Below are 16,229 nucleotides of genomic sequence, written 5' to 3'. Positions count from 1 at the left end.
CTTTAGCTTTCCTATCGGTGTTTTTTATTCTTTTATGAACTTTTTTTTTCTTTTTTGTATATGAGTTCTTTTTACGTTTTGCTAATAGTCATAGTCAGTCCCTTTATATCTATATATGTAAGTATGAGACATGATGTATCTTTGCTTAGTCTCCCCATCTCTATTTATATAAGGTACATGTATTTATTTTTACGTATATACATTTAATCCAAGTATTTATATTTATTCCTCTATCTATTTATGTATGTGCATATTGCCATACCAACGAAACCTTTCTCCTTGGTTGGATTCCATTTTATTATTCTTTTTTTTTTCTCTCTCTCTCTCCCCCCCCTCTCTCTCTCTCTTCTTCCTCTTTCCTTCCTTTTTTCTCCTTTTCCCCCCTTCACTTTTTTCCTCAGCAGTGTATTTGAAAGAAGTCAGACAGGGCCGATTCCCTTCCCTTTTGCAGTGCTTTCACCCGGCAAAAGAAGAAGAAAAAAGAGTAAGGCGTAGCTTACCCACGAACACGCAACCAATACATTTTTTTTGTCCTATCAGTTTACTCAAAATCAACGTCAAACACTTTAGACTCTTTTACTATTACCTAATAGATTTTTTTGTTCAAAAGAAGACTAAATAAAACTAAATACTCAGAGACTTTTTTAGGGATATTTTTTTCTCTTTTTTTAAATTTTACTTTTTTTACTCTTGCGTCTTCCTATAGACAGTTTGTGAGATAAAGATAGATATTGTTATTTTATAATACTTAAAACCTCTCTGGGGTTCGAATATCAAAACGTATCAAGGTAAGCTGTTTAAAAATATATGTATAAGAAAGTGAATAGTTTTCCTGCTTGTACTGCCATGTCTTTCAATAATTTCCCTCCTACTAAATTGTAAAATATACTTAATAATGTAGTATTTTTGATTTGATATCATTTCATTCATATTCTGTCAAAAAAGAAGTTGCATATTATTGGACTTTGCTTATTCTCCCTATTTCTCTATACAAAAAAATCGAAGAAAAGTAATTTGATATGAGTACGTAACAACAACTAGCAGAATATCACTGAAAAAGGTCATTAGATTATAATAATACATATATATAATAGGCCAAAAAAAGCCTTTGGTTTCTCTTTTATTCTCTACATATGTATGTTTAATTGTGTTTAAGGACGTATAGTAAGCACGAATACAAACAAATATAATAATTGAGAAAGTTCCTTTTTTTTCATCCACTTACAAAATCCTTTTTTCATACCTGACGTTTAAAATATGTATCGTTTTATGTACCTACATACACAGATTATGTACTAAAAAATAGACAAATATTGTGTGCCTTGCCTCTCATTCTACCTTCAAAAATGAGTGATTTTTATTTTACACGATACATACTAAATGAATGTTTGTATTTCCAAGGAAATACTTACGAATTTCATTCAAATGATTGAAGTATAGTTTATAAATAGTTAATAATTATACTAATGAATATACATTGGAATTTAATCATAATAATAACACAATGTTATCATTAATAAGATTTAATGGCGGAAATAAAATAAAAATGGTTTTTTATTCAAAAAGAATAATAATATTAAAATATTTAAAAAAATGCACAACCAACATGTATCAACATATTTTCAACAGTTTTGTATATTTGATTTTGTATGGAATCTAACCTTTTTAATGAAAAAATGTTTCAAATAATTTTCCTATTATAAGAAAGAATTTGCTCCGGTAAAAAAAAAACCGTATGCAAAATACTGTTAAGATGTGTATCATAATTGGAATTTTGATTGATTTATTACAAGTGCTTAATATTTTTCAATTTTAGGAAATCTCTGTTACATACACAGCTGTAAAAGTATATTTTATAAAAATAACAACCTGTCAAGTTACAAAATTGTTATATGAAATACAATTTTAGTATCTAAAAGTAATATTAATTTTTTTTTTTAAATCTTGTCTCCGTTAATTTTAAGATCCTTCAAATATTAAAAAAAAAAGTTATCTTGAAAGAACAAAGAAAAGAAAATTTTTTAATGAGTTTCTTTTTAACGAAGCATTTCGTCAATTATATGTAGAATAAATGGCATAAAATGGTTTTTGCATTCGTGTCTCTTGCCAAATAAATGCCTTTATAGTTCATTTTGTAATCAGTTTTGAAATCATTAAAGGATCTGTCGAATCATTAGTAATGAATAGCAAATTAATGTCATCCTCTCCTTTCGTCTCTATATGCAAACATATTAACAAATTGCAATATATTTAATTGAAATATGATGCATCAATTGATAGGAGGACTTAGGTAATAAAATAAATTATGAATACATATTATAATTTAAATTTGGGAAGTTTCTTAATTTCTTACAAATAAGAATTGAGAAGACGATGTGATTTAAATTTTTAAACGGTATATCTATTAAATACTCATTTCTGGCTTTTTATATAATATTGTAATAATAAAAAAGAAGATTCGTACATATATTTGATTGGGGAAAAAGTAATTTCAGATTTTTTTCTTTATTTCAATGCTTTAACAGAAGTGTTAATATACTCCAATTTATTCAACCTACACCCATTTCTGTGTTTCCATTTGCAATTTTTGTGATCCGATGAGACCAAAAATAAACAACATATACTTTGTTAAATAAAAGTGCAGGAAATATGAGATTACTTTTTACCAAAATAATATTTACACAGTATGTCCAATGGCCTCTAAATAAAGTGGAATGAATAATCGAATAACACTTTTGTATTCCTGAAATTATGAGCCTCAGATTTTGCTTCAATTCTTTTGAATATCATATCATTCGTTAAGAAAAATATTGAAAATGATCCCCATTTAAAAAAGTTAAAGGCTTGAGCCTGTAAGCCAAGACCTTATTGATCTTATTGATCTAAATGCTCAACGTACTCAATATTGTAAATTTTTACATTCTAGGACACAAAGATAAGGAGCGCAACATCGCTTCCAGCAGTTTGTCCACACTAGGCCATCACTGACTCTAGTTTTTGCGTTCTATAGATCCTACTGGGCAAATGTAATACTTTTTTATAATAAAAGAGGATCATTTCATGATTTAAATATGATTTGAATAGAAAAAAAATAGCACCACTATAAAAAAGGTTGGAAGATGTGCCATATTTCAACAAAGTAAGAAACTACTTGCTTCTATAGCCTCTCTTTTCTCTTGTAAATGAAGAATCACCGCGAAATGTTTAAGAAAACTTTGTTGACATTTTATCAATATAACTTATCACTAATTTTTTCCGAAATGATAGATCTATAAAGGCTTTAAAAGCTATAAAAGTTTACTTTTAAGTGTCATGTCTTACAATATTTAGGATCAACCCTGTATATATATTTGGCTTTAAGTACTATTATTAAAAAAGAACAATAAAAACTTTTTTATTCTTTTAATAAAATCATTAGAAACGTTATAGAGTCAATTTATAATATTTGATATAAAAAGTTTCGTAAACAATAAAATATGATATTGGTACAACAAGTTTATAAACCAAATTATCTCATACTAGAAAATGAATAATTTCAAATATTAATATTAGCTAACATATGTATCTGTGTATATAAATTTTTAGGGACGGTAATACACTTTATAGATTTCTCTATGAATTTGATAGTTATTGATCATAGTATTTTATTTTTTTAAATTTCATATTCAAGTCAATCAATATGAAACAAGCTTTCAGCAATGATAGAGTATCTTTATATATTCTTACTCAAACTAATAGAAACTAATCTCAAAATCAACGAGCTTTACAGAGTTTAATTAAATTACTTTTACTCACATTAAAAACTATAAAGCTTCGAATGATAAAAAGGCATTTACTAGAAGAAGGTCAAAAGGGAAACTCATTTATTTCATATAACAAGAGCTATAAAAATAGACTATATTGTGATGTATATATCCTTCATTTACGTGTATCTAAATCATGTTGTGTTTGATAATAGTGTGCAAGGGATGATGTTGTTGCTCATATAAATACTAATCAGTGAAAGGAAGCATAGAAATAAATAGCCGTTATATATCAATATAACTATTTGACTCAAACTGAAAACTATTTAGATATTCAATTTATATCAACCTTACATTTAAATCAAGCTGACTTGAGTTTTTATTTATTATTATTATTAAATATACAAGGCAACAAACATAAAGATTGATAAGGAAAATATCACCAATCCTAGTTAGTGTATTTGTAGACACCAATAGAAGACTACCTCAACTTTCATTTAAAAAAAACAGATTTACAAAATTATATATTTTTTTTCAATTAAATTTCAGAGTCTCTTTTGTTTAAAACACTTTAGAATGTATTTAGGGAAATCTTCTTTTTTTTTTACAAGAAGGGTAAATTATTTTTTTGTCCATGTGTTTTTATATATTATTGAATTGAATTTATTTGTTTATGATTCTCCCTCCCTTAAAATGTTCATTGCAGGGAGGGACATGGATCCCCTGTTACCCTTGCCACTGCCTGAAACGTCTTTCATTTATTATTTCAAAACACACACAAACAGACTTCACCTATAGCAAATCAAATAAATTTATATGATAGAAAACATGCATAAAGCAAACGAAGTAAAACTGATGTTGTTGTTGTTTATTATTGAATTAGCAAAAAAATCGATGTAAGGTAAACATTTAAGCATTTACTTTTAATTTAATTTTTTTTTCGAAAAAATAACAAGCAAATATAGTCATTTATATCGTCATACACATTTGAAGAGGGCCACTTGGATGCAGACCAGAAGTAAGCCATATTATTGCTACAGAAGCTTTGATTACCCTTGGCCAAATGGGACTGTAATGAACTACTTGATGTTGTAGGCAGTCGTGATGAAGATCCCAACGGTCTCTACAACCTTCTCGGCACTGACGCCGGCGTAGAGCAGAACATGCACGCGTTTTTTTTGTTGATCCAAAATTTTTACATTTAGAGCCATGCAATAAACATAAAGTTTGTCTATTTTTGTTTCAGCTGTCTTTTGGTGGTATAATGAAACCTTGGGATTTAAAGTAACAGGAATAAAATTGAAATTAAATCTAAGTTTTGTGTCCCTACTCTATTTAAGTCCAACATACTCATATTAGATAGACTAAACTATGAGCCTTACTTTATTTGTACATACTGTTGTTTTAACCTTAATTAGGATACCGAATTCCCGTCCTGCTCGGTTGATTTCAATCAAACCCAAAAATAAGAAAAATCGATCATAGATAGTGATTTCTACACAAAGTACTAAGATTCGTGATTCAATTTCGTAGGAAGGAAGTTATAATTTGATATCAATCATTAAATTAAATTAAAACCTTTAAATTTATTTATTTTTTTTTTTTAAAAAAAAATATAGACTTGATATAAAAAAAATATAAATAAATTGTCCTTGATCAATTATTGAAATAAAATAAATCCATGGAGTTATTTAAGAACAAAAATAATATGTTTTATATTTACTGTACTAGATTACGCTTATTAATTTATTATACATTTGATTAACGTTAGATAACCTTGAAGAAAGAAGGTTGTAGCTTAGTGATTAAATGGTTATTTACATAACACACAAATTGGTTCGAATTTAAAAATATATAAAAAGAAATATATTTTTTTCTAACTTTTTGTGAGTAGAGAAAAAAAACATACAGATTAAATGATGAATTACTTGCCAAATATAATAGTAAATATGAATGTTTGTATCTTGAAAGATTTATCCATAAATAGATCTATTTTTAAGTTCCAAAGATATTATTGGACTATATCATCTGGGTGTTATTCAATTTGCTATTTTATTAATAAATTTTAAATTACTTTGAGCTATTTTCTTATTCCAAATTCAATTTTCATTCGATTTTCATGTTTATTTTTTTTATAATGTTGGTACACATGCCCAAAACATATTTTCACAATACCCGCCCTTTTCCATTGTTAGTTTGTTTTTGATAATAAAAAAAAGCTAAGACATTGTTCAGTGTGCCCACAATTTCCACTATTAAAAAAATCAATTATGAGTAAAATTATCTCGCAAATATTGGTGGTTGTTTATTCTTCTAAAATCATTTATTTTTATTTATTCAAAGCTTAACTTTTAAGAATAAAAATTCTTTCAAAAGTTTTAAAAGAATTTTCCCTCTATAATTAATGTTTTTGTTGAATTTTTTTAAGAATCAAAAATTGCAGAGCACATTAAAAGTCGTTCATGACAAAATAGAGTAATCCCTTTTCTATTGTGAATTATACATCGAAGCGTTTGACTTGGTATCCAAGTTATCTCCATGGAGTCAATAAGAGAATAGTTCGAGCCTATTACATCTATTGTCTTTTCATAGACTGATACATGGGTTTGATGATTTTGATGAATCACGATCTATATTTTAGTTCTCAAATATGGCAAGGATCGATGGGATATGCGTTGCAGTGTTGAAGTATGTTCTGTTAGAATGAGGACGACCCTTTCTTCACCTTTGACTCAAGTTAGCTTTTTCTATAGTAGAAAATTACGGAGCATTATAAAAGACGACTAACCTTATATCAGTTAAAAACAAACAAACAATGCAAATGTTTTTTACATCTGTGCCAAAATAATAATAAAATTAATTGAAGAGTCAAGTAAGAATTGCCTTTGGAATGGTAAAATAACGGTTTCTCTTTTATCACACCTCGTTCATACATGCTTATATACAAAACTGTTAAATGATTATTTTTATGACTTATATCATATAGCAAGCTTATAAATTATAACTAGGTATGTTATAAATATGCTATGATATTGGATATACAATACAAAAAACTACCTTAGTAGAAATGAACAATATTCTCTATCTTTTTTGGATATCATAACCTTAATAACAATAACGAAGGTATTAAAACCCCTATCTCGTTAAGTCTTTTTGAAAAGTAGGTCTGCGGTACTAAGGCTCATTTTTTTAATACTAATAACATTGAATTAAGTCTTATCATATCCTTACAAAACTATGGTCAACTAATAAAAAAACTCTTATCATAAAATAATAATATTAAAAAAACATTCAATTAACCTTTAAGTGTGAATACATAAAGGAAGTATCCAACGTTATGATTGAGTGTTGAATGATTTCGAAGAAGAGCCATTAAAACTTTTGACGAATATCATACAAATTGACAAATTCTATTAAACTTTTTGAAAAAAAAATGTATATATTTTGTGTCAAAACAAGTTACAAAATGAATTAAAAAATAACACTCAACTTTTTTTTACGAAGAGTTTACATTTTTATGCATGTAAATTGTTTTCATACATCAAAAAATTTTATTATTCGTTACCTTCTTTTTTGTGAAGGTCATTTCGGAAGAGGCTTTAACTGAGAATTTATTTTGCTTTTATAAGATGTATACTTGAATATATTACAGAAGGTAACAAAAAAGTATTTCATATTCCATGTTTTATTTTAACAGTATTTGAGGCACTGATGATTAATTAATTTTTTTTTGCATTACATATGGAAAAAAAATAATTTGAACTTTTAAATAAAAATTACCCTTTCGATAGGTTTGAGCCAAATTTTAAGTTTAAAAAAAATTAAACCACACGAAAATTAATTTATTCTCAACAAAACCTGATGGTTTCCCTGCAAAATGAAATATAAATCATGATTTTAAGGCTTTTTTTAGAATAGGAAGAACACCTTAATTTTTTTATTATTTTTACGCCAATGGCATTAATTTAAAGAATACATTATTAGTTTATCATTAATAACAGATTATTTGATGTTAAAAGGTCTAAATTAGTCGCAATATTGATTTGATTTTAATTATTTTAGAGCAGAAGTTTCTCGAGGTTTAGTGCTGAAATATTTAATACTCCGAGATATTATTTATATTGTAAAAAATAGGAAAGAAACAAAAATCAAAAGGTAAACAATATATGTGGATCAACCTATATAAACCTTTTGTTCATTTTTTCCTAAATAAACATGAAAACAAACCAATATTGTTATGAGACTAAAACTTTTTCGAAGGAAATACATTTTATTAAAAGCAATCTAATAGATTTCGCTTTAAATAAACTACTTTTGCTTAAAACCTTAGCATATGGTGATTTTTAAACATTCAAATTTTATTTTGTCAAGATAGGATCATTGCAATCGAATATAAGCAAAAATTTTAATAAAACAATTTTTTCTGAAAAGAATAACTAAATTTATATGTTGATTATTGATTTGTTTCTTACTCAAAAGTCGACTTAAATCTATGAAAAGTCTTAAAATTCTTAAAAAGTCCAAATCAAACATTCTCAAAAAACAGATGTAATATGAAAAGACTAATTACAGATTCGTAATTAATGTCTTAAGTTCTTATCATTCTAATGTTACAGATTTATTTAAATGAATTACGGGCGGAGCAGTTACTAATTTTGATTAAAACAGTCTAAAATAACACCAAGAATATGCCAATAATCCATGGAATATTAAATTATCGCACTCTCCTCCGTGATATAATCAAATAATATTTAAAATTTAATGTTGAATTTTTTTTTTTTTTTCAAAATGTTTAATTTTTTTGAACAACTGTTGCGTTTTGAAACTTTTTTCCAATAAAAATTGAATTGTTTGTGTATTACAAAAAAAATCTGAAATTTTTTTGTTCATAAAAAAAAATTTCTTACATTTATTTTTAAAAAATTTTTCTTCTTGGATTTTTTTTTCTCAACAGCAACTCCTTATTCATAATTATTTATATAAATCCACAAATGAAAAGAATAAAAATATAAAAGGAAAATTGCAAAAAACAACATTTCCCACCCAAGAAAAAAAAATATATATAATCCTACAGACGCCCCTGTGGATTGATAAAAAAACTGTGAATGCAACTGTGATTTATGAATAATATAACTGTGTCATTTGCCACGGACTGCTTATACAATTTCAGGCTTTTGAACGGAAAACAATATTGAACGGCAAATTCAGGAGCAATTTTTGACATTGGGAGGGACCTAAAGCCTCCTCCCCTGTAGACACCCCGGGTATTAATATTCAAATAAATGCAAAATAACCACTCTAAAAAGTACATAATTATTATTTATGTCCCTTTTACGCAATAATAATTTAATTTCTCTCGTACTTAATGCAACACATTCTCACGTTTTTAATTATTTCTAGTGGTACTTTACAGACAAACATAAAAAACAAAGACGAACATAACATTTTTCGTATGGATTTCAAATACTTCAAATTGAGTGGATATTTTGAGTTAGATATTATGTTTAACGCTACTGGCTCCAATCAACGTTAATAGTATTACTAATGATCATGGCTGCAATGTATTTTTTAATTGTCGCCTTCATGTCGAGGTTTAGTTTAAAAAAAACTATCTATTTTTATGAAAAATACACGAATCATATATTCAAAGGGTCTATCATTTATTACATGACAAACAATATTTAAGAGATATTGAGGTCAATTATAGGCTTTGAATTCAAATTTCTGGGATGAATTGAGATACCCGAGAGTGTTAACCATAGTTTACAACCTATATTTTATCTATTTGACTTAATTTAGCCCCAATATTTTCTTAGAAATATTATTTAATAATTTCCTAATTCTGTTAATGTGGTGGTAATTTTTGGCTGCTTTAAGTACAATTTGTAGTGTCTCCAAAGGATTCATCAGAATCATTTGTTCATTGAAATGAACTATAATTGGTTAAAAAATGTATTCCATGTTTAATTTTTTTTTAAATATATATTTTAGCTTCCTTTTTGGTTGACGTGCTACAAATATGCAATTTTATTAGAATGACGAAATACAATTAAGAGTCATAAGTTATATATAATAGATTACTTGATTCATCTATATTTACATATGGGATTAAGAAGAGATCGATATAAATAACAACGGACATAGCTATTCTACTTCTGTGAAAATAAAATATTGTTATTTTTAGTCTGATATTAGTGTTTAAACTTTCGTTTGACATTTCAGACAAAAATAAGCGTTGACGTTCCGGACATGCATGACAGCATTCTTTTTTCTACGTTCAATCTAACGTAGCAATTTCATTTGGAGTATCCGATTCCTTTATGGATCAAAAATTGTACAGGCTCATTTAACGAGCGGGCTAGTGTATGTATGTATATTGTATACTGTACAAGCCGGGTATTAACCTATGATTGGAACGCAGAACGGAACACGGAACCAAACAAAAATAATAACTAAACCATGGACCTTGAACGAAAAAAAAATGAAGAGAATGCCAAAATAGCGGAATGTTTACAAGCCTATATTTTAGTAATTTTTAATACATTGTCAAAAATGACACTATTAATATATGGATATAGATAAGGATTTTTGAAATTATTTTCCAAAAAATTAATTTATCAATTTTTTATTGGAAAAAATGGATTTTGTATGAATATCTATGGATTTTTTATGAATTTTTGTATTAAAAATCACCCCCCTCCCCCCACCCCAAAAAAAAAAGAATAGATAACGCTGTGTTATACATATGTACATAGTAATATTGCCAAACGTCTATATTTATGAAAACTGTAAGAAACCGTACGTTTTAGGATTTTCTGCATGCATACCCGCTTAATCATCGTTAAGGATTATCTATATGATTATGTCAAATATTTTTTCCATAAATATCTACCAAGAGATCAAAGTCTCTGTGAATGTGCATTCCTTTAATGTACATGTGAACAGTTATTATACATTCACTTTTTTATATAGTTATGTACTCATATATCTTTCATGATGACGTCTTTTTGCAGTTTTTATTTGTACTTTATTGAAAAGAAAAAAAATATAGTTGCTATGTAGATGTAAAAATGGTGATATTATGAACATTCAGCACTGCATCTTTCCGGTCTTATATTTTGAAATCCTTTCTTTTCCTCTCTTTCTCTCCTTATCCATGTCCTCATTTCCATATGACTATTACATTGAGGCGAATTGTAGAAGGATTTCATTACTATTCATATCACAACGTCTCATTTGCATGAATTTCGTCACACACACAAATGTAACTACATATATATATATATATAGACAAGAAGTAGGCATAAAGAATTCGAATTATTATACTGAACATGGATGGGAAGAGATGCATGAATGTACATTATTAGTTAAGGGAAAGCCTTGAACTACGACTTAAGCTTCTTCTTCAAAAAATAATTATGAATGGTTGCGTGTGGTTTGCTTTCTTTTTCATCATGTTGGTATCCTGTGTAAATGGTATAATCAATTCATTGTGCAAATGTGAATGCATCTTTAAATTAATGTTTCTATCTAAAGAATCAGCTTTTGCACATTCCCCATACGATAAATTGGAATTACTTTAAACTTCATCCAGATCCATAATATGGATATTTGGGGTTAAGTCATACTAATATAAAAGGTTGCGTGAACAATACACTATAACTTCCACTACAATTGTTTTGACACCAAACAATAGTCATCATGGAACAAGCAAGGAGAGACGCCATCCTCGAATAGGCTCGTGCGGGACACAAGCCCTCTGCTATCTACAAGCTTGTTAACTACCCCAAGACCACAGTGTACCGGGTCTTCAATGCCTAGGAAGTTGAGGGGAAGGTCTGCCGCAAGGCCCACAACATGAGAAGTGACCGTATCCGCACTCCCCGCTTCCTTGAAGGCATCCGGCGTCTATGAAGGCTTCGCCGGGGACTTCCTTGTCCAGGTTGGCCAAGAACCGTGGAGTGAGCAAGCAGCTCGTCTCCAAGGCTGTGAATTAGGACCTCGGGTACAGGTCATACCGAATGGCCAAACAACACATCCTCATAGCATCCATGAAGGCCACTAGGATCACCAACGATAAGCGTCTCCTCAATTACCTGAAGAGCCATGGAGGAAGAATCATCTTCTTCTCTGACGGGAAGAACTGGACTGTCGACAGAAGCTACAACGTCCAGAATGACAGGTGGCTTACCAAGGAAAGAGAAGAGGTCCCTGCGGTCTTCTCCACAAAGTTCCCGGGCTCCATTACGAGGGAGTTGAATGCTATCGATTCCACGGAAGTCATCAGGGCATGCAAATCCTTTAGGGGCAGGATGGTGGCTACTGAGGGAGGACATGTTGAATAAATTTAATGTTTAATATCATGTCTAACTTTTTCATATAAACAAATACATTCCAAATTCCATTTTTGCGCGGATTTTTAAGCGTGCAAGGATAAGATTGTACAAATCAATAGAAGGAGTTAATTTTTACACGGCGAATGCGCTCATTTCTCCTTCTCTAAAGATAAAGCTATACAAAATACAATTCGAATTTTAAAAACGTTATAACTTTTAATTGCAAATTTATTGATTCAATATCATAAAGATACATTGGCCTTTTCTAAATTTAAAGGTATCGTGATAAGCATAGATGAAAATGATATTTTAATGGAATAGGGCAAGGCTTTTTGTAGTTCCTACTGGATTTCTTGTTTTGTTTTCCAAAGCCATTTTCATTATTCTTGAAGAGATAACGTTGATATAAGAAAAAAATAATCACACATGCGTGAAAAGCAAACGGTAACACTGAGGATTTCTTGCAGAGTTGTAAGTACAAGTCCTTGTTGGACTTGGGGTAGAATTGATGATCAAAATCGGCGTATTTCCGTCTTATATCATTGCTAGATAGTAAATGCGGAGTGAAGTCTGTATTTATTTCCTTACTCTAATATGTAATTGCAACTAATTTAATTAAACGTCATGACAGCTAAGCTGATTTTCTTCCTAACATTCCTCAAATGCTTTTTTTTTAAACATATCGGTGGATATTATTATTTTAATCTAAGACAATAAGTATCCTTCGATACCTGATATCATATCATGATACACTACATATATTCTCTACACTTGGCTGTGATTTAAAAGATTAAAAGTTATTGTTTAAAAGATTGGAAATATAGAACCAAATGTCTAATTTCTTACTTACATTATTCTCAATTTCAATTTAGATTAGTGACAAGTTTCCTTGCTCAAGTCACACAGATATCCCTTCAGGAGCTTATTGTAACATCATTTAAAAATTGATAATGGCCCTCAAATGGTAGTGAATGTAATTTTTAGACAGACATTTTTATTCTCAAATATGGATTTCATTTGTAATTCAAGCAAAACTGTATGATTTATTCTTCATCTTATTATCAAGTAATACAGAAATGACGAATATTTCATTATCCCCTATACATATTATGAAGCAAGTCTGCAGATATAATTTTGGAATGGTTGGGCAATCGTTGAGAATGGCTATCTTTTTACATGACTAAATGTACATTTTGTACTGACATTAATAGTATGTACGATACATTTATAGAAGACTTTCATCTCAACTTGATCTTCTCCAACAACACCTTAAATTAATAAATATCTTCCTATAATCATTTCATGGATATTATTACTATTAAAAATAATATATAGACAAATAATAAATTATAAAATAAAAGGTATGTGGAAACTTTTTTTCTTCTTTTGATATTGAGAGAAGATCATATGAGAAAAAAAATTCATTCCAAACTGAAAGCCGTCCCTCTTTTTCATCATTGAAAATATTTTAGTAATATGTATGATATAGATAAGTACGTCGAATTATGTTTAGCAAGAGTATTTAGAAGATATTATTATAGATATATGAAGACATTATATAAGTTTGGGGGGAAGGGTATGACGTCAAATCCATATCAGTTTATGGTCTGTAGAGCTTCATATATATTTGTACTATAAAAATAAATAAAAGGTATATTGTTATGTATACTTTATGTCAATTTTTTTTAAAAGTAAATGCTTTGAAAAATCTATTGTTATTTGTTATATATAAAATACTTCTATTTTGTTTGAATCTACATTTTATGGCTAATACTTTGAAGTATGCTCCTCAAAGATTAAATTTGCTTATATGTCATTCTTACGTAATCTTCATAATGCCTTGTGAAGTATTTATTCGTATATTTACCCATTTTTAACCGAGGGTGAGTGAATATAATTAACTGACCCACCATTATTTTCTTTCTTGATTTCTTATATTCTTTTTTTCTTCAATGTAAGAAGTGAGGCCATAGAGTTTAAAAAGCATCACATGGCAAATTAGATTGCAAAGAAAAATCGCTTTTTTCGAACAGGATTGGCTTTTTTTAAATTAATATTTTTTTTTTATTATTTTCTTTATGAAGCGGAGTCTCCATAACACTTTTCAAGCCATTTCTTAGCTTGAGCGGTATTTTTCCCATCCAGAAACAGTGTGAAATATTTTTTTTTATCCATTGTTTAGCAAAAGTAGCGTCACACTTAGCAGAATAAAGAACAGATTCTGATGAAATTTTGACAGCTGTTTTTGGAAGTTTAGTACTAACTAGAAATGAAGTTAATAAAAAATAGCGCCTTCCATGTAAGAAGCCCAGTACTTTTCAGGCCATATTTTAGAGTGATAATCTGAAGAAAAAGTTAACGTCGACATAGTTGACCAAATATTTATAATTGTAGTAGTAATAAATATGTCTAGAGAGCCCCTTAATTATTTGTATGTTCCATCCTCAGTTTATTTTACATTTAATGATATTTATACTTATGGAACTCGTTAGTTTTTATGTAAGTATTGGATGATTCCATACAAGATCTTGAGTGAGTGATTTATACATAGCTATAATTTCCATTGCTTAGGTCAACTAACTTTCTGCTTCAAAAGAAATCCATTGCTCTATGTATTTTATATCTGTGATTGAGGCATACAACTATAAGTAAAAAATGATAATATTGTATCAATTATTTGTATACAATACACACAACCTGATCAAAAACTGATGAGTACTAATTTGGGTCCCAAAATTAGCATAAAATAATGAATAGAAACTTTTGTACAAAATGTAAATTTAATCTTCTTACTAAAAGGATAGTAAATTGGGTTTTTAATGCATACTCAAACTCATGTTTTGAAGATTACTTTTGATGTTCATAAAAGTATTTTTAGAATTTTAAATGACATCTTCGAATGCAAAATAAATGAAATAGTTAAAAAAATGATACAAAATTTAAATGATCTAATTATTATAATCGTTCAATTGTTTATCAAATAATTAAATACGTTTTATTCTAGGAGCACCTTTTTTTACTCATTTTACTAACGACATTATAGAAAGAATGTTCAATAACGGGGATTATTTTTGATTCATTTAAATTTTCATAAATACAACATGTACATAAAATCCTAGTTCTAACTTTGAGCTAATGTCAAAATGGTCATTTTTTTGGGAGTAAAAGTTTTTATAGGTGCTATTAATTAAGTCTGAAATATTACATATACCTATGTTCAACTATTTAATTGTTGTTTTTGCTCTTTTATGTTGTTTTTTTACAACCATACATATATCTAAGCAGAATTTTCTTGTATTCCCTTATGTTTAACATAAAAGTTTCTCTATTTAGAAAATAGTTACTCCCTCGTTGAGAATCTTTTTTTTAAAACAAGTGTAATAAAGATTTCATTACAAAGTTTATATACGTAATAAGTTAAACAAATTTGTAGAATGTACATTGTGTATTAAAAAAAAAACAAGTTTTGAATGATTTTTATCAAATAAATTTATCTTATTTAAGGTAACAATGCCATCCTTCAAATCTTATATATTTAAAAATGTAATTTCCTTAGATTTAACTTCAACTTTTTATATAATAAGTTCATACATATATATGTATGAACTTATTTAAAAAATCATAATTTAAAGTATTAAGCTAATCCTCCTCTGTGTATATATTTATATATTAAAGCATCACTGATGATAAATATATAGTATATTGTAATTAACTTTAGCTTTCTTATTTTTAAAAGTATTTTTTTTATCTCCCCCCCCCCTTAGTAATATGTGATATCAAAAAGTTAATTATCTTAAGAAGTATAACAAAATGTTACAATATTGGGTCATACAAAAGTTTGGAGACAACTTTTAAAACTGAATAACTCAACATATACAACAAAAATTTAATTATGTCTCACTTCTACAGAGAGTCTCTTTTTTTTTTTATTATGTTAAATTCAAAACAATCAAGTCTATTATCATGTCACAAGAACAACAAACGCGAAAGATTGCAACATTTCTTATCAACGGAATGTCCCCAAAAGTAGTTATTGAGGGCGAATATGGCTCAAACGCAACCGTTTTCCCTGTCAAGGGGCGCCTAGATAATGGTGAGAATATTGGAGAAGCGCCCGTGTGTGGTCCTCCACAAAAATTGATTACTGTAG

The 16,229-nt window shown here is 28.3% G+C and overlaps 1 protein-coding gene across 4 annotated transcripts in view; it reads left to right on the top strand.

Annotated features, from left to right (window-relative positions):
- Positions 1 to 480: 480 nt before the first annotated feature.
- LOC121127513 (uncharacterized) overlaps positions 481 to 16,229 on the top strand; it is a 144,109-nt gene continuing 128,360 nt past the window's right edge. For all 4 annotated transcript variants that reach the window (XM_071893965.1, XM_071893964.1, XM_071893963.1 and 1 more), the window contains exon 1: positions 481 to 788. The gene's annotated coding sequence lies outside the window, so the exon portion shown is untranslated. The remainder of the gene's footprint in view (positions 789 to 16,229) is intronic.

This window comes from Lepeophtheirus salmonis, unplaced genomic scaffold (assembly GCF_016086655.4).
Source record: "Lepeophtheirus salmonis unplaced genomic scaffold, UVic_Lsal_1.4 unplaced_contig_75_pilon, whole genome shotgun sequence".
NCBI classification, from domain to species: domain Eukaryota; kingdom Metazoa; phylum Arthropoda; class Copepoda; order Siphonostomatoida; family Caligidae; genus Lepeophtheirus; species Lepeophtheirus salmonis.
This window is presented reverse-complemented; position numbering and strand designations above follow the sequence as displayed.